Below are 21040 nucleotides of genomic sequence, written 5' to 3' on the forward strand. Positions count from 1 at the left end.
GTGTAACTCATAATACCACGGTCTGTATGACTACCAACATGGCGGTCTTTTGGTGCTCGCCACTATGGCGGTCTGACCGCCAAACTCATAATGAGGCCCTTAACAGAGCTACTGTAACCTAACACTACCAAATGATCAATAAAAAAAAATATTTTCTTTTTGGTATTCTGTTCATCTTGTTCCTGCTAATTGTCCCCTCCCACCCAATCCATGTCCCCGTGTGTCTTCTCTCCCCACAATCTTCACAGAGTAAGGGACAATGTGACACAATTGGTTGATTTCCTTTGAGGGCATGTATTGTGGATGAAACTTTGTGTACTTAATGTATTAAAAACTGATTGACACTTCTGCTGGCAGTTCTGATGTAGGCCTGCTACATTTTTGTTTGAGTCTTTTACATGTACATCTTCAGACTATACTGTTGCTGTAGAAGCTGCGGAAGTTTTCCTTTCCTTAAAAATGGGTTAGTGTTATATTTTTGCTGTAATGATCTTGATACTAATATGCTCAATATATGTTATCACTAATCATGCCATGCTGAGTTTGGAATTTTTGCTTCTTACCTATTCATAAAATGTGTATGAAAGCCCCTGGTTTTGGTGGTGAGCTAGAGACTTTTCGATTTCCTCACATGACTCTGTCCATGCAAAGAGAAACTTTCCTGTTCACACAGAGATGTTGTATTTACAACTTTTGTTGTTTATTGGGACTTAGACTAATTCTGATTCCTGTCTATTTGCTCTGTATCTGAGCCTTCATGGCATATATTTTACATTTTTCTGTAATACCTATTTTGGGACTTTTCTACTAAATCCCTTTAACTTTCCATGATCTACTGCTTAGTTGTTGTGTGGCCTTAGTGACTATGTGGCCCTAGTGACTGTTTTTATTAATGCTAATTTGTTGGGTCTGATGTCGAGAAAGTTTTGACTCAGTGCAAAATCGAGGGTACAGGAGCAGAACCGCTTGAGATACGCTTTGGGGTGATCTAAATTTTGAGGTGCCTTAGAATATTGGAATTCTGTCACACACCTGCATGTTTCATGTTACTTCCATTGTTAGAATCCATTGTCTAGAGTGAAACTTTGCCACGCAGCACACACTAACATGCCAAGTTACACTCTTGAGACCGCCAGCCCAACGGTGACCGTCACAATATGACCCTGGCAGTCGGGACAACCATCACCGCTGAGAACAAGGTTCCCGATGGGGCTGAGGGTGGTCAGACTTGTGGTCAGCCACGGTGGCGCTGAACTCAGGGCAGCCTTGTTGATCATGACTCCTATTTCCATCAGCCTTTTCATGGTGGGGACCCCGCCATGGAAAGGCTGATAAAAACACAATGCGGGGGGGGCACAGGGGTGCCCCTGCACTGCTAATGCCCATGGCATGGGCCCCCTTGCTCAGCACCCTCTACATGCACACTGTCTGCTTTGCAAACAGTGCTCATTCCAAGGGTGCTGGAATGCTATGGTATTGGCCTCAGCTCCCTTAAGGGAACCAAGACCAATAACGTAGCACTGTTCCCACCGGTCCGCCCAGCGGGAACCCCATAACACAATGTTCCCGCCGGTCAGCCCGGCAGGAACATTGTAGGACGACGGGGGAGGAGGACACTGCCACATGATGGCAGCGCCCTCCCCTTGGCTTTGACGATCATGTGGTGGGACCATCAAAGTCATAATGAGCCCCTCACAATGCCTATTCCCTGTCTGAACATGGGTTACCAACTGCTACTTCACATGCATTGATATGGAAAATTTGCATCCCATATTAGATCAACATGTAGGCACATTTCTTTTGTTTTCTTTCCGTGCATGCACATAAAGGAATTTGCAAATTGTTGAGGATAACTCTAATGTAAGTTTTGGTAAACCTAAAAACATTTTTGTTGTGGTATATCTATGGTGATTTCTTTATGCATGTTTAATGGAGATTTGTGTAAGAAACTTACAAAACTATACTGAAATCCATCTTTTCTAGAATTACCCATCAATCTATTAAGAGCACATAGGTACCAAAACCCCTTTGGCTTTGTTTTCTTTCTTCTGTATTGTTTATATTTAGTTTTCATTTTTTGTGAGACATGTGGCCTTGCGTCTGAAGATTGCTACTTTCAAGAATAAGCAAACTCTTTCACAACAGCCTAAAAACCAATATTTACTAAAACAAAGTTCAATAGTCAAATTATAAATTCCAGTGCCAACGTAATCACGAATAGTTAAAAATGGTACACAATTCATACTAATCCACATGTAGATTCTCAAATATTATTATTAAAAATTAGTGCTTGTAGTCCCGTAGCTGTAGTTTATCCTGAAAAATCCTCTTTCAAAACAAATAACCCACATGGAGAATGCCTAAAAACATGAATACATATATATATATAGCCAATAAAAAATCATATTGATAAGCTGCCATAATACTTCCTCTATGATTCCCTTAAAAACCTTAAAAATAAGATTTTTATCATATGCAAACAGAAAACAAAAAGTAAAATTTAATAACAAATTGCCAACATAAGAATCTAAAACATTTTCAGTACACAATCCTAGAATATAGAACGAGAACCCAACTAAAATTCCTGTCTTTAAGGCCCTCTCTTTATTCCTGTGAAAAAACAGATATTCACATCTTCACCCCAAAATATAGTATACCTAAAAACTTTGTGTTGGCTCTCATTGTACCAATGAGGCTGCTGGATTTGTACGGCAGGATCACCTGAATTGTGGGGAACTGAGTCCAATCCCACACCATGTGACAACTGTCGGCCTAATCCATTTCCTGCCAGCTAGCAGCACCTCATCTCTGCCCAAGAGCAGGGACAATTTGTGGCAACTAGACACTTGACATTGTTACTTCTCAGGGAAATCGTGATGGATCAGATCTCATACTTTTCTCTCAGTTACATTAATCTCACACATGCAAAGACAAACAGAAGCAGGAAATGGTTCAATAGGATTTTTTAAATCAGCTGCATCTTAGATAAAATAACATGACATGCAATAATTAGAATGATAAAACATAATAGAAGCAAAATGGTGAAAAGAAAAGTGAAACACAGAAAAAGTCCCACCATACTGTCACTATGCATAATATATGTAATTCCTACCTAAGCTTTGTTAGACAAGCAGGATGAGCCCTAATCCGCCCTTCAGGTTTCCCCCTTGGAAAGACATCATCATTACCCATACCTGAGTATGACAGTAGTGGAGAAGCGTGTTATACATAGACATACCATCCCCTGGGAACGGGTGGTCTCAGCCAGTAGCTTTAATGAAGTTAGACAGCATGCATTCGTGGTCATCTGGCTGGAACCTCCCTTTAACCTGCATGGGACAGGGAAATGTTTTTATAATAAAGCAACTGATGTTCTGAGAGAGTGTCCCCACGTAAAAATAAGTGTCTTTCTGTGAGTGTTAGAGACGCAGAGTACCACTTGTGCTGACAATCCTATCTCACTGCCTCCTTAAAGAAAACACAGAGTGAAAGAATGTTGTGCTAAGAAATGTAATGCATTCTGACGCAAAAGGGCACCACGATAAAGGAAAATAAAATACCACCATGAATGTGGAAATTTCTAAAAGAATAAAATGAAATTAAATAAATCGTTACTAGGCTGAAGGGCACAAGCAGCAGGCCTAGTTGCTAAAATAACGTGCCTTGAGGCATCACTAAAATAGCTCCACAACAACAATACAATCCAAAATACCATACATGTACAAACCAACCCTAACACAGTAAACTATATTTACAACTGACTTACTATTTATGCCTGTACAGAAGTTACAGTAAATAACACGTAAACATGGAAACACTTAAAAAGATACACTAAACATTGACCAACTACACTTGAAAAAACCTTAAAATGTACTCTTCCAACTTACTAATATACATAAAAAAAGTACAAAAATTAAACATTTCATCATTACGTTTAACATTTTTTGTTTTTATAAAATATATTAATGAATAAATAATATATTCAATTTGATGGTCATTGAAAGTGATTTTTTTTTTAAAATGTCCTCATTATTTTCATTTAAATTATGGCTAAATATGATTTCCTAAAAGAATATTTCAAAATTACAAATCATTATTATTAAACAACAATTTAGCAACAATAGTGTTTAGAATGTTTTTTTTAAATGAATATAATTCTGCTTCCACAGATATATAAAATAGGCATTATTAACTATGGGTGTATTAATATTGTAGCTCAAGATCTGCAATAAAAGCAGATATGCACTAAAACATGTAAAAAATACACAGAAAATAGTCTAGTGTGCTTAAAACCCTTCAGCAGTGTCCTCTTCTCTGCGCAGATACCTCAGAAAACACAGAGTGGGACAATGATTCAGGGGGCGAAGGGCTCAACTGGACCACACTTCCCAGGCATACCAGCGGGAGGAGGCCACCTTCGATGCTTTGCAGCACCTGAGGGTGATAAATTAAGACTCACACGTCCGCTGCACCAAACACTCTGCTCTTGGCCACAGGGGGTGAAGGACTCAACCAAACCACACCTCCCAGTTATACAGGTGGGAGGAGGCCACCTACGACTCTCTGCAGCACCTGAGGGCGCATAAATTAAGACTTGTGCTTCTGCTGCGCGCAACACTCTGCTCTTGGCCACAGGGGGTGAAGGGCTTAACCGGACCACACCTCCCAGGCATATCGGCAGGAGGAGGCCGCCTACAATGCTCTGCAGCGCCCAAGGGCGCATAAATTAAGACTCACATTTCCACTGCTTGCAACACTCTGCTCTTGGCCACAGGAGGCGAAGGGCTCAACCGGACCACACCTCCCAGGCATATCAGCGGGAAGAGGCAACCTAAAATGCTCTGCAGGGCCTGAGGGTGCATACATTAATTATCCGCAGTCGAACAAGGCTGTTCTCTTGGCTTTGGGATCAATTATGCTTGATTAGGCTGTTTCTAAAGTGATATGTGCCCATAACGTTTGCTGAGCACGTATTCTGAGATGTTTTAGTGTGCCATTATTGTTTTTCTATAATGGATGCCCACTCTTTTGCAGTTGTAAACGAAAGTTAAGAAGGAATTCTTGTGCTATCTTTAGATTTGCTAGTGTTTTAGGGAGTCGCCCCATATCCACTATGGTAAACATCTATAAGGCTAGAGCATTCGCCGCAGCAGTATTTGGAGCTGGTTTATGGAGGTACACAAAAAGCACCCCTTTACAATTAGAGGAAAATCGTTTTTTTAAATGTTTGCTATGTTTACCTACTTCAGCATCTAACTGGATTGTACACCAAGAGGTGGGTCTCCAATTTATGGTGGACGTCTAGCAGGTGAGCCCCTTGCTCCTATGGCGTAGTATTTGGTCCAAGGAGGAAACCGTTTTCATCGAGCAAATTATTTTAGATTGTTCAAAACTGGATAATGATCTGCGTATTCTATGGCTCTCCTTTATTGACTCTTCTTTCAAACCTGTTTTTAATATAACTATAAAACCAGACCCAAAGAAAGTGTTGATATTATCAAAGAAATTTATAAAGGACACTTTTTTACAATACAGGGTTGATGGCAGAAAAATAAATGAATCCATAAAATCCAGTGTTTGCATATATATGTTCCTTTCATTGGAGGAAAGTAAAGAAGGATACCAAGTTGGTGTTACTAATATGCAGCATTGGTTAGTTCTGACAAGATTAAGACTGGGAATAGCGCATAATTTAGTAGCATTTCCTAGTATGAGGTCTTGTCCTCATGAGACATCCAGTTGTCCCTATGAAGGGATAAGTAAACAAAGCACTTTGCACTTTCTGTTATTTTGCAAGTTTTATGAACATCTTAGATTTTTTATTTATTTTAAACCTCTTTTTAGGAAATACAATATAAGAACTCATCTGGTGGCACTGGACTTTTTGATAACACTTAACAATACACATGTGTGTAATAGGGTGGCATTATATATTTTAAATTCCATACAAGTCAGGAAAAGTCTTCTTTTTATTTCTGGTGAATCTAAATAAGTGCAATAAGCTAGCTTTTTATTATTTCTTTTATGATAATTGTTACTTTGAATTTGAAGGGGTCTTTGCTAATGTTACTATATATTTATGCGTTTATCTATTATGGTCAGCTAGTATCTGTATTATGAATTAGGATATGATTATGTTGAATATGTATTTATATTTATATACTTTTATAGCTATTTTGTATTGGGTGAATAAAGTTCATGACATGACGTGACAAACCCTTAAAATGCAGTCTCTCAACTTCTAAGTTACAAATAAATCGAAAATATAAGTAGAGTAATCTCATCCGAGGGAAATAGGATACTGCTTCTGTTGTCCTTAATATCTGCTTGTAGAAAAGATGCTTTTACATAGGAGTAAATGTAAAAAAGAGATAACAACACACATACACACATATATAGCAATCAGTGTAAACATGTTTCTTTTTATCATTAAGAAACAATGAATGTAGAATGTAAATATCATAACCTAACTGGAATATTTTTCAATGTGTTTGAAAATTTAAAAATTATTAATAACTTAAAAGGTTATTTGAGATAAGAGTGAGTCTAAATAACTATTTCTTTCCAAATGTGTTAACAAATAAATGACCAATTGCCTATATTTTATATCCTTATGTATAAAGATATGTTTAGAAAAATATAAAGTATGTAAACTGTTTTATTCTTAATGTGAAGACACACCTTAATATTATGTGTACACACACACTTGCATTTTTTCTCTGATTAAATGGAGTAATTGATAAATGCTTTATTTTTCATTATGTTAATGGGGCCTACTTAGTAAAATAAATTAAATATGTACAGACATTAAACATGTTATGATTTATTATTAAAATGTTTGACTTTGTGACAATTAACGCTTACCATATCATTGTATTAATTGAAGGTCTTTTTTAAATGCCCTTGTTATGTTCAACTATATTAAGTTTAAATATTTCTTAGTGTTAATGCTCAAAATTAATTGATAAATTATTAAATAACAATTTTAAATGTTTATTAAAAATGGTAAGAGCTAAGAAGTTTTTTTAATGAATATAATTACACTTTTACAGACATATAAAATATGTATTAATTACTGTACATGATTCAGTATTGAGGAAAGTGCATCTCTTGGGGCAATATGTGCCACTCTAGCTCCACACCCATAAATATTTGAGAAAGTGCCTGTGCTTCATTGGGGGGAGGGGAACAGATTGACTATTCGAACACCAATCCAACAAATTCTGGTAAATGTTTATCATGTAGGGGATCAGATTCATTTCTCAAACATTGGGGATAGTGCCTGAATTAGAGTCATATATAGTATTTTAGCTCCAATCCCACAAACTTTAGGGAACAAGCATTTGCAGGAGGTGAGTCAGTCAGATTTACTATTCTATGGCTAATCAAATATACTCATATATATGATTACACCCCCATTACCAAAAACATCTGGAAAATCCATAAATAGAGAGAGTCATATTTAATATTCTAATTCAAATCCCACAAACATTAGGTAAAGTGCATCTATAAGTGAGTGTCATGTTTACTATGTGAACTATAATCTCACTCACATTGATAATACCTCACAAATTAAAGGTGGTCTTGTTAACCATTTAACTCCTGTTCCACATGGTATTTGAAAACAGCCTCTATTAGAGGAATTCATATTTACTATTCTAACTTCAGTTCCCCAAACATATTTCATAAAGGTTTCATATTTTCTAATCTAAACCTGATTATTCTACAAACAGTGGAGAAGCTACATACAGTTGATAAGATTTTATATTTAGTATTCTAACCCCAATCCCAAAATCATTGAGAAATCTGTACATACAGGCCAAGGTCAAATGAGCTATTCTAACTCCAATTCCATAATCACTGGGATAAGTGCAAATTTTATAGGAGATCTGATTTACCATTCTAACTCACTACATCATTGGTAGAAATGTATATATTACTTACAGTCTGATTTACTGCACTAAACCCAACCGCACAGACATTATAGAAAACAAACGCACACACACATACACACACAGCTGACCTAACTAGAACTACCTTGTAGCGACCGCCAGTGGGAGGTGACATATATATATCCATTCATCAAATGGAGTCAGAGTTATAAGCAAACCAAAAAAGGCTCCATCTATGGAAAAGCTGACCTAACTAAAACTACCTAGTAGCGACTGCCAGTGGGAGGTGATATATGTGAATCTTCACAAAACTTTCCAAACATTAAGTTCATCCAACTCAGCTCCTTCTCGTCAGGTTTCGAGGTGATCCCTCAAGCAATGGCCAAGAAAAAAGTGGGTGAACCAGAACATAGAATCCCCAATCATTTTCTGTAGACCTATTTAGGCACTGCTACAGCAAAAACTGCTGAACAGAATTACGCCAAAATTGGCAGGATGCTAGATCTTGGTCCATAGATTGTGCTTTATGTGATTTGGTGTTTTTTGAGGTGAACTATGAATATATATTTTGATGGTTGGGCTTGTGAGAGGCACCGAGACACTTGCAGGAGCACCAATTTAAAAAAAAGAGCACTCTGATTGGCCCAGGGAGCTTTATTTTCTCTTGGGCCATCTCGCTCCCACGGGAGTCTCACTCCTGCAAGCGCTCTGATTGACTGCCAGCAACATGAGAAAAATGTTGCTTGCAACCATTACAGGAATTGGGACTTAGAACCCTGCCTTAGGTTGTAAAAAACAAACAGATATGTGGGGGCAGGGTAGCGATAGCCTGACTCTTTAGGCCCCATGGTGGACCCAGAGGGACTCCCCTTGGGGCCAGAAAAGAAATATAATGGCAACAAATTATGTAATCCCATGAGATGGGATTTATACAAAAAAACAAATGGCAGCTGGGCTGTATTTCTACATTATAAGCCATGGAGTGCCTACCCCTGGGGTGAAAAACAATTTATTTAGGGAGGGGGAACATGCAGCCCCTCTCCCTGAGCAATTAGAGGCCCCAGAAAGCCCACCACCCTGGGCAGTTGTTTTTTATGAGAAGAGGCCCACACACACACCCCTCCCCAAGTATCTGGGGGTACTAGGGAGCCCACTCCCAGGGCCAACATTTAGTATTCTGGGAAGGGGGTCATGTTGGCCCTATCTGTGAGCCTTGAGAGGGAACGAAAATATATAATAACAGGAGGGGGCTGCTCAGTCCTCGTCCATGGACCTTTAAAAGTCCTGGGGAGCCCTTCCACTGGGGCTGATTGTTTTTAGGGAGGGCCCTCACTTGAAGTCACTAATGGCCCTGGGAAGCCTACACCCGGGGCTGGCTCGCAGGCTCACATGCTATGTCCCACAGTGCCCACCCCCGAGACTTATAACAAGACTCTCTTGTTATTTAAAAAATAAAATCAGCCCTGGATTATTGGGTGTCCAGGGCCTAGAAAGGCTTAGGGAGGGAAGGCTGCATGGCCACCCTCCCCATTTTACCACAATGTTTAATGTTTGGCCCCCCTTTAGAGTCCCCAGGGCCCGAAATGGGCTCAAGGACAGGGGCCCCTGCCCCTCCTCAAATTGTTAAATTAATGGAGGGCTGCCATTATCTTTTTTTTTTTTTGCAGTGATTCCACAGGATATGAATATTGTTCCCGCCCACATGGAGCAGCATTTTTAGTGATGCTGGCTCTCGCTGGATGTGGGCAACCAGCTGGGGCTTTGGGGTACCTTGGGGCTCCGCCTGCAGCCCAAACCAGAATATGGTGGGTACTCTGGGTGAGCACCAGAGCACCCCCACTTTATAGGTTGAGCCCCCGGGGATGGAGTTCCAGGAACAAAATCGACCTGGGAGAGGGACGGGGTGGCCCCTCATTTAAATAGATGTTAGGTCCCAGGGGGTGGGGTCCCTGGAACCAAAAACAGCCCAGTAAGAGAGCAGTTGTTTTGGAATTAGCATTCACTATTTTGAGATTCTCTAAACAGTTGTATACAGATCGAACACAGTACTTAATGAGGGTTTCCTATTTATATATGTGGTTGATTGTTAATGTGAATTATGCCACTTGTAATACCATAGTAAATTATACAGCATACTGAGATGTCATCACTGATGTTATAAATGAAGTCATGATGATGTCATATGTGAGGTTATTTATGCAACATTATTGTAACTGTTAAAATTGTGTAACCAGTGAATGGGCCTATATATGTGCAGAATGTCACTGTGTACTCTTGTAGACCAAGAGTATCAATATGCTGTGCTTCCTTATATGATAGGCTTAGGAAAATGCAAAGTGTGATGTGTTTGAGAAAAAACAGAAGGGGTTTCTTGACAATGTGTCTGCAGGGTTGTCTTGTTGCAAGGTGCACTACTTATAAGCCCAGTTCTGATGCTATAGGTTGACTACTGCTGATAGAGAGGCTTTTAGGACTTTCTTTTTCACTAACACAGAGCCATTTTGTTTGGGGTCAAAGGCAACAAGTTTTCATGTTAATTTTGTCCTTGGGACAAGCAGGCCCAACCCAATGCAGCACATACCCTTTGGGTGGTAGTTAACAGAGAAGGGAACTGCTTGCAGTTGAGGTAATACGTGTATCCATGTGTTAAAGTGGTTCGAACTTGTATTTATGGTTCAATAATGAAAAGCCTTCATTATTAGGGTGAGCACTGTAAATGAACATTTTAAGGTCACACTGCACTACTGACAGTGGTTCCAGTAAAAAGAAAGTGTACACACATGTTTCAAAGGTTTATCAATACGAGGCTAAGTATAATGCTCCCAGAATGCTCTCTGATTATATGCAAATGTTTGCAGAAGCTTGTAAGCAAGAGAGATGAATATTTGCTTTAAAAATAAAATGTTCAGGGAAAAAATGCAAGTAGGAGAAAAACTGTTTCACGACTATGAAATTTTAGGTGCTATTTCTTTGAAGCTCAAAAGTTGTGAAGAAAAGGGGGGAAAATTATAGGGATAGGCGCTAACAGAATATCACCAAAACATTTCTTTAACAATAGATAGTAAATACAGTGCTCCCGAACTAAGGGTCCTCCCATCACCTCCAGTGTTTCTCCAATAGGAAAAACCAAACTGATTCAAAAGGCCAGGGCACTCGTATGAAATAAGATAAGAGTCTGTACAGTTAGGTTCTTGGTCTTCGGAAAATCAATATATAATCCAAACAGAGTTAAAGTTCAGTGTCTTTATTCTTGTGCGAGGTTTTCATACATGTTCATCACATCAGAAAGATTCCATATGTGCTCATCATAACAACATCCAACAGCCAACACGTGTTTCGTCTCCGAAAAATTAATCTCAATGACTTCCTCAGGGCAAAATATAAGTAAGGTGTTAATATGAATAGATGGCTTATCCTAATCAAGTAAAACTCTTCAAGATAATGTACGATCAATAGAGAAAGAGTAGTGGAAATCACGTGACGGGGGCAAAACACTATTATCCCAGAGTCTTCGTGAGGGAGTACTCATAAGTCAGCACGTATGGATCCAAAATCTTTTACGGTGCGATCTATAAACAAAACAGTTCTTTTGGGTAAATTCTTGTGTTGGGGGCACTGTGTCTTGCTCCCCGATAATTAAGCTGGTGTGTATGTAGAGAAAAAGGACGTGTAAGCCCTCCGTCTCATCTAGAAGTATAAGGTATAGAAGAGACACAGAGTAAGGTCTCAGGAGTGTGTGTGAAACTCCTCGGCAAATTTCTTTGAAGCGTCATTTAGTAAAATGTGTTGACGCATGCAGTATTTCCAAAAAATATTCCTAATGGAAAATCAGTGAGCCATTTTTAACAAGATTATGGGAAGCATGAAAATAAATAAGCACCGGCAAAGCCAATCGATCCCACATTTTTTTAAGAGTCTTTTGGTTTCGTCAATGCATGTCTTGTTTTGGCATGGCTTTTGTGACACTTTGGGTCTGAATATGATCTTGGCGGATGGGATACTCTGTCATAAATGTGACGGATATCCTGCCCGACGTTTTACAAGATCCATAGGATATAATGGAACTTTTAATATGGTGGTGGGATACCTGTCACATTTGTGGCAGAGTATCCCATCTGCCAAGGACGTAATCAGGCCCTTTGTTGTGGAGCTGCCAGACCCTCACCATTGTAACAAACACTGGCAAAAAGACAAAAAGGTTTTTGGTCTCAAAAAGCACACATTGCCACCAGTGGCGTAACAAAGGACCTGCAGCCTCCTCCAGGGGGCCCGCTCAGCACAGCCTGTGCCCGAGTGAGTCTGAGGGAGGGCACTCCATGTTCTTTGCAGGGGAGCCCCCTCCAGTGTTGTTACGCCACTGATTGCCACAGTAGTTCCTGGCACTGAACAAAACTACTTTGTGCCCAAAATACTCCTTGTGGAAGAGCAGAATGCAATTACTCACAGTAAAACCAGTCGATAGATAAAGAAATAGAAGTTTAATAAAAACAAAATGTCTTTGTTAACGCCAGACCTAATTAGGGACCCAATTCTTAAAGAAAGTAACAAAAGTGCACACATGGTATATGTCTTAGAATTAGTGCTTTTCATGAATTCACAAGAACTTACAGAAGTAGTCCAGGAAATCATTCTCCTAGAAAATATTCGCGAACTGTATTTTAGCACTAGCAAATATGCATGTGTAGATTTGCTCATGTGAAAATCTATTGCGTGTTACAAGTTCACTTTCCCTCCAATCACTTTTTTCCCAACCCTGGAAGAACTTTTATTTCTGCCATTGTCAGGAGTACATTTCCAACCTTTCTCATTATGGGAAAAGATTAAAGAAGAGCTGGCGAACATCCTTAAAACATGCAAGTTGATATGTTTGCAGACTCAAAGGCATTGCAGCCCTGGATCTAATGCTTACTGCTTCCTCCAGCCTCTGTATGTAGATCCGTGGAAAGGTGGCAAAATAAGGAAATTGCTATAATAAGGATTGAAATTGCAAGTATTCAAGCCCTACTATTGTAGTAACCCTGGCATTATCAGAGAGGCTATTATCAGAGCTCTTACATAATGAGATTACTGCCATAATTTGTCACCGCAATACATGTCACCAAAGTACAAGTAGATTTTTTTTACAGGACAAGTAGATTTAAGAAGCAACCTGTCCCATGGAAATGGACATATTTTATTAAATTCCCCACCCCTGCAGTGCAAGAAACTTTACCAGCCTGCAGTTGAGTAGCAGAACCTATGGCTTGAAGCAGGCCAGCAATGCCTGTCTCCGCATGCAGATCCCTCACAAATTGAATTGTGTTTTAAGCAGGCAAGTCCTCTCTCCCTTCATTTCATCGCAGATGCAGAGTAAGTGTGGCAGCTCCTCCATCCCTTTGCTACACAAGTGACAGTGGGTTGAAGTTTGCTCTCTCTGCCAAAGTGTAATGTGCGGAGAAGATGGGAGTATGCCCAGGTAGTGTTTCAGAAATTGTTCATTTATGTTTCTAGAATAGCCTAGACTGAAGAATTTGTGAGGGGCAAGTGTACGGTAGCCATTGACCCTCATCCAGGCGTGACTGAGGATGAGTCTGTCTCCATCAATGAGAGGCTTTTCATTGATCTCCAAACCAATTTTTTAAAAGCTGCATGGCTGGTTGAAATGTCCTAGGCCTGGGACAGCTAAGCATTTGTGAGGGACTCCTGAAGGAAACTTGTGGCAGGCAAAGTGTTCCTGTGCTGTAGCTCCAGCCTGAGTAAGTGGTTGAGGGTGTTTGGAACGGCGTTCCTGATCTTGTGCCAGCTGAAAATAAATGCTCCTTGCCTAGCCAGAGACTGTTTTGTTAGGCTGAACTCCAGCCAGATATGTGCTGCTGAAGGGCAATTTTTGGATGCTGAACATAATTCTATAAGCCTTTTTTAGAGTCTCTACCTCTTAGGACTTTGCTTCCGTAAGTGATTATTTGTAGTATTTTGGTTTGAGCTACTCACAGGAGAGGTAGCTATGTTGGGCCTGTCAGTTAAAATTTTAGGTTTCTTAGCATAACTGCCAATGCCAGCCCTTTCCTTTTGATCACTCCTCACTATGTAGCAAATTGCCCCCGGTGTTGATAATTATGCCTAAGTACTTGTCATTTGCTGCCGTCTGGATTGGTGTCTTCCCCAGATTCTACAATTTATTTTTTCCTACCATGGTGATGGTCATTGTTTTTATCTTCTTGAGATTTACTTCCAGGAAGTTCTCCACTGTCTATGTCTGCATTGCATTGAGGAGATCTTGCAGGCCCAACTTGAGTGGGGCTAACCAGGACCACATCATTGACATACAGAAGGCTGGATAATGCTGTTCCCCCCTGCCTGTGGGAATACAAATTGTAGTCAGATCTACCATGTAGAGGTTGAATAAAGTGTGGGCGAATGCAGACCCCAGTTTTAGCCCTTTAGTGATTGGAAATCACCTGGAGAGGTGTGCACCCCCACCCAATTTCACCTGCACCCAGGTGTGTGAGTGGGGTAGAATTAGCATGTCCAGCAGTGGCCGAGAGATGTTCCAGTAGGCCAGTATCCTCCAAAGCCTATTTCTGTTGTCAAATGCTGCCCTGAAATTGATGAAGTAGAGGTGGAGGTGCTGCTTAGAAGACCTCACCATGCCTATGAGCATTGCCATGGCCAAGATGTTGGTTGTTGTGTCTGTGGAGTTGAAGAATCCAGTATGGTTGAGTGGAACAATTGCTTTGCTTGTAGTTCTTTTAGCAGAGTGCCTGCAAAGTAGTTTTCTTTGTTGTCAATCAGGGTGACCAGGCGGTAGATTTTTAGTTAGGATTTGTCTCCACTTTTGTATATCAAAGAGATAACAAAGCCTTTCCAGGAGGCAGGGAGTTTCCCCAGTGATCTAATTTCATGGAAGAGAGGGTTCAGCATCACTACCCAATATTCCACATCTTGCTTGAAGAAAACAGGTGGGATACTGTTTGGTCCCTCAGCACACTACCTCCTGCGTTTAGCAATCTGGTGCTTAATTATGGTTGTGTGAGATGGCCAAGGGTCAAGCTGGCGATTGTTAGTTGGTTCAGGGGTACTGCTGCTTGTTTGATCAATGATCGAGATACCTTCTATCGCCGTGCTCGTGGGCTGACTCATGAGTTGCTGATTGAAGTGGGCTCTCCAGAAGTCTGCCCAGGCCTCTTCAGAGATGTGTGATGCTATGCCCCAATACAAATGGTGCATTAATTTGTTTACCATGCCCCAGAAGCAAGTGTTGTTTTTAGATTTGATGTCAGAGAATAGTTTTGTCCAGAACTCGTCTACTCGAGTTCTGCTGACCATCTATTTAAATTTTTTGAGTGTGCTTCTTTGTTGGCGGAGTAGTGGTTGGAGGTAAGAATCACCAGGATAACATCTCAGTGATCTCTGCATGCTGTTTATGGCCTTTTAAATTGCTTCACTTGTTTCCGCTGGGCGAAAGGGGCCTGTCTGGCTTCCCTAGGAGTTAGGTAAATTCTTGTTTTGACTGACATGGAGAATTAGTTTGCTAGGTTGACTGTGAAGCTTTCCTATTTTTGGTAAGACTGCTTACAGTTGTTTCTTGTGCTTGTAGCAAATGCTTTGTTGATTTAAGCACCTTCTCTGCCATTGTTAGCCTTGTTTTGATTCTCTTGAAGTTGATCATATAGCTGGGGTGTGGGACTTTTGCTGAGAATTTCAGTGCAGGCACAGATGCTAGGAGAAGCATCTCCTTTGGACAGTGATTGCTGACCACTTTGTCCCCTAGCTGGAATGTGGAGACATGATGAAACAGTGGGAGGGAGATGAAAGGTTAGTCTAATGTTGAGCAGGTTGATGTAGAGTAAAAAGAAGTCACTGGCAGGGAATCCTTGCGGAATCCTCAGTTAAGTGCCTTGAGGTAGATGTTCTCCAAATCATCCAGTCGACATCTGGCTGTCTTGCTTGAAATGCCGTAGGGGTTTCTGCTTTGTTCTGGGATGTTCCAATGTGAGGACCGACCCATTACTTCATCCGCAGAGGAACCCAAGAGGTGTAAGTTCAGGTCCCCTGGAAAAATGAAATTAGAAGTGTCCAGTTTACTTATCTGCATCAGGAGCTGGTTTGCAAGGTGTTCGGAATCTTGTTATTTATGTTTCAGGTGGATTTAAGCATTGAAAATGATTACCTCCTCTTTCTTCCATCAAAAATGAAACTGGACTTAACTGTAATAATGGACTGTGAAGTTGGATGGACTTCCTCTGCCATGGTTGTGCAAGTTATTGATACACAGGTTGCCAGCCCACCTAATAGGTGGCCATATTGGGACTGCTTGACTGCTGGCATAGAAAGGCACATGAATCCCTGTATTTGTGGCAGTTTGGCCAATCAGGTTTCCTGAAGCATAATAATGTCAAAAGATTTAATATAGAGCAAGAAGTCTAGATCCATAACTTTGCTTGCCAGACCGCTAACGTTCCATCAGTACAACCGGAGGGTATGTTTGCTCTGCGAGAGTGGTGCGCTCCGGTGATGGCTTTGTCATTGGCTGCCAGTGTAACCTTTGATAGTTCTGGATATCCACCTGAGGTCAGATAACATATATGAATGCCTAGGTGGAGACTGATGTTAGCTGCGCCTTATAGATAGATTTAGATAACCTTCGCTTGGGTTTCTTTGACCTGATGGCGGAGAGAGGGGGTTGACTTGTGAAGGCCCGGCTTCTCCTGGCTTTTGGTGGGACAGGCCTTCTGCACTGAAGTCCCTTGTTGATGAACCCCATGTACTCCCAGGCAGTGCTTGAGGGCCTGAGTCAAAGAAGTCCACAATTGGGGTTGTGTACGGATGGGAAATTAAATGGAAGAAATACTGCAGTTCCTCCATGCACCAAACTAACAGTTCATCACATCAACCAAAACAAGGTACTATAATTAAACAATCTAAGAAACCACCAACTGAAGCAGAAGGCTTTTCAGGACAATTAAGCACTTCATGAGCCCACTTCCAGACCCACCTACTCCTCACTACACAGAAAAGTGCAATACCATCACCCTCTTCTTCAAGTGAAAAAATACAGAATATCTGACACCATATTAACATCATCAAGCCTGCTTCATCTCTTATGCCAATCATTTCTCTCGGAATTCTGCAATGGCCAGCCTTGAAAACATTATCTCTTGCAGATCTCACCAATATACTCAGATCCTTCAAAACCACTTCTTACACAGATTATATCTTACCCTTGTCCTACATCAAAATACTCCATAGGAAATCTCTCACCCTTACTCACAATTGTCAATACCTCCCTCACTCAAGGCATCTTCCCTAAATCTCCCAAGAAACACCAGATTATTTCACTCCTAAACAAGTCAACAATAAATCCTGACAATCTCACCCACTATAGGCCCACCACCACTCACCAACTCCGCCAGTTTGGCGGTCCTACCACAGGACCGCCAAACTCGCGGAGAGGACGCCGCTATCCCCCCGAGCGTCTTACAGTCTTCCAGCCAGGCTGACCAGCAGAAACACTGCAATACGCGTTCCTGCCAGTCAGTCAGGCAGGAACCATGCTACGATATAGTACTTGGCTCCCTTGAGGGAGCCGAGTGCTATATCGTAGCACAGAGGGGGGAGTTCAGCACCCTTGGAATGCACTTTGTCTGCAAAGCAGGCAGTGCGCATTCCGAGGGTGCTGGGCAGCGGTGTCCTTGAACTGTCCATGCCGTGGACATGGGCAGTGGAGGGGGCCCCCTGTGGCCCCCTGCAGTTGTTCTCTGCCAGCCTTTTCATGGTGGGGAAACTACCATGAAAAGACTGGTGGAGAACAAGGTTGTAATCAGCCAGGCGGCACTGAACTCTGTGCTGTCCTTGTTGACTACAACCAAGACCACTGTTAGCCCGTCCGGAACAATGTTCCTGGCGGGAACGGCAGTCCCCTGGTGGGTCTGCCTTCTAGGGTTGAAATTGGGCAGTCGGACCGCCTGGAGTGTGGCAGTCCAACTGTCAACGTGAGTGTGGCGGTCCTCAGACCACCACCCTTGTAATAAGGCCCTTAGTGCTCTCCTTATAGACAACAGAATCAAGGTTCTCTAACATTCCAATGATAAACAACTTAACTTTAAGATCTTCTTTGCTTCAGACATCCAGTGCTTCAAGCACTGCCTTCCATCATCCAAATGCACATGCCCAGCTCTTACATGAATAGCATTTGAACCAAGGAAGAATCCCTGTCTCTATTACATGAAGCTTGCTGGCTTTGAACCACAACTTTCAATGCAAAGTCATTTAACTTTACCTTGGACATGTATCTCACCCTCATGCAACACATTGCCAAAAGATAAAGATGGCTTGATACCATCTCTCTCTCTTCTAAAGAAAGTGAAACAATTTCTTCCATAAAGCATTTCAGAAGTGCTGTTCAAGCCCTCTTACTGTTGCATCTGGATAGTGGTGTCGCGTGGGCTCTCATTATTCTAAATGAGACTACTGGATTTCTAGGTAGCAGGATCTATAACGGTGTGGGGGACTGAGTCTGACCCACGTGTAAAGAACTCTGTCACCCTAAATCCGGTTTTTGCCCCGGCTAACTAGCAGTGCCTCATTTCTCCCATGTGGAAGAAATGATTTGGCAGCCGAGCGCATGACATCTTTGGAACTTCTCAGGGAAGTCGTGGTTACTCAGATCCAAACCAACTCTCTTATTTCCAATATGATCTCATATACAAATGACAAAGACAGTATCAGTTTTATATAATGTTTTTAATAAAACGACTGTATTTTAGATATTAAGGCGTGAGCCGCAATAACCAGAACGATACAACACAGTAGGATTGAAATAGTCACCAGGAGAGTAAAACATAAGAACAAAGCTATCATATTGTCTAACAGTTTCTACTCTCCCTCTGCTTGTTCTATTTAGAGCACAGCATGTTAAGCTTCTAGCTTGCCTATTAGAATCACTGTGGAGACATCAGCCCTCATACCTGAGCAAGACCTGTGATCTTGGTTCAGCATCTGCAACGAGGCAGTCAGCGTCTAGTTGTGGTTCCCTGGTCGGAATCTCCCTCTTGCGTGTATTGGGACAAGGAAGTGATTTTCTAACTAACATGTCATCGTGATCACAAAATGTCCCTACGCAGGAATGCCAAGTCTAAACTCTTACCACGTCTATCGGCAATGCACCAGACTGTATCCTTGACTGAAGCACAGAGTAAATATGTTATGGAGAACTCCAGTGCTGAAGTAGGCAAAACAGTGTGATATGAATAAAAAAACAACACCGTAGAACTGGCTATTTGAAAAATAACAGTACGAAGCCTAATAAAAAGCATGTAGAGCAAAGTGCACAGAGGCTCTAAGCTGTCAGCAAATGAATAAAATATATTCAGGGCAGAGTGCACAAAGGCCTAAAGCCTGAAGCTAAAGCACAATGAATACGTAAAACTAACCACACAACACCCTCCCCTTGTCGGTAGCAAGTGGTTCCAATAATATAAAAGGATGCCCCAAATATAAACAATACCTAAAACAATTATTTCGACAAGGTGAGAAGACAACAAAGTCATAAATTTAGGGAACATGTGATCATAAAGCCAAATTCAATATAGTGTCAATTTCGTAAAAATCCAATCGTCAGATAGAAGCAATAGAACGCAGGAGTTCCTCCACTTCGATATATGTCAATATCGGAAGATCCACGCCACAAAGTACCATGGAGCAGGTGTGATCCAAAGCCCCAAAATCATTCAGGGCGGCACCCCGTGCAGGGCCTATGAAAGAGACAATACCATCTTCCTCCAGGAAGGGAATCTCATAAACCGCCTCACGAAGCAAGCGCATCCATAGTGCACAAGTCTGGGAATGAGCCCTAATCGGGAACATCAACAGATCAGTATCGACCATTGGAGGGCGCTGCAATGAGAGACAGAGAGACAGTGCATGTTCAAACGAGCACCAAAGGCATCGAAACACGGGTTGCACACAATCCAAAACCGGTCTGAATGACAGAGACCAGTCGCACTCCAAATGTCCCAGGAGTGTCACTCCAAAATGCTGCATCATGCGTTCACGACACAGCTGCGCTGACGGGAGCAGCAATACAGGATCTCGTCGTGACGGGACAGCCATTGCGAAAAAATAGCAACAACAGCAAGACTCCAGCCAATAAAGCCAAAGTAATCGGGAAACCCCCAAAAATGCTTCCGAAAATAGAATGTATAGCCGAAGGTATCAAACCGAATATGGAAGAGAAGGTATGAGCAAAACCAACACCAACGACTTTGAAAAAATGTGCAATACCTGCAGTGATGGAAGCATTAAATATACGTCCCACAAGTTCACCGAAGTGATTCGGAAAGTTAGTATTCAAAAGGGACTGTATCTCCGCCGATGACCTTGCCACTTGAAGTGCGTAGGTCTCGCAAGCAGATGTAAGGGCCACATGCTTTAAAAACAATAAAGCTTTCAGCCGACTCAACTTGTCGAAATCAACCTTGGAAGTAGCAATATGAGGCCAGATGTCCGCTACCTCCCTAAATTGAGTGGGGGGAAACAACACATTCCCGCAGCACGTAACGGCCTTGTTGACAACGACGATGTAAACTATTCCGGCACGCATGCCACAGCAGCGTTCGCTGTTAAGAACAATGTAACTGCTGTTAGAAAGCACCTGGAAAGTGTTTTTAATAACCGGGACTGGAACTCCCTTCAGATAACAAGCTAAGTTAGCAATCGAAGCGTTACACGCCCCGTGCAAGGACAGCTGTTTACAAACCATTGAATGGCTGACAGAAGCTTCGCATTCGCTGCCGCTAAGAAAAACCTCCTTCAAACCATTAACACATCTGTACTGAAAGGGAAGGTCCCACACCTCGTGTATGTAACTGTCTCCCAATAGTTCATATCTACCCACCGGAATGTGCTTCAAACACGAAGTAAATTGCAAAGTAGAGATAGGCAAATTAATAACCCCATGAATCAACCATTCAGCTGACGGAATCTCAGCTATCGTGAAAGGCAGTTTCTCTAATTTCTCAATATTTAACATAACATATGTCGCTTCCTTTTTAGCCATCAGTTGTTGTTGACGAGTCAAATTAAAAGAGATAAAGATCTCTCTGGCACGAACGTGCTGCCATGGAACGCGACCCGCCTTCAAGGTCAGAAGAGTCCTACCCAGCTGCATG

This window comes from Pleurodeles waltl, chromosome 2_1 (assembly GCF_031143425.1).
Source record: "Pleurodeles waltl isolate 20211129_DDA chromosome 2_1, aPleWal1.hap1.20221129, whole genome shotgun sequence".
In the NCBI taxonomy this organism is placed as follows: domain Eukaryota; kingdom Metazoa; phylum Chordata; class Amphibia; order Caudata; family Salamandridae; genus Pleurodeles; species Pleurodeles waltl.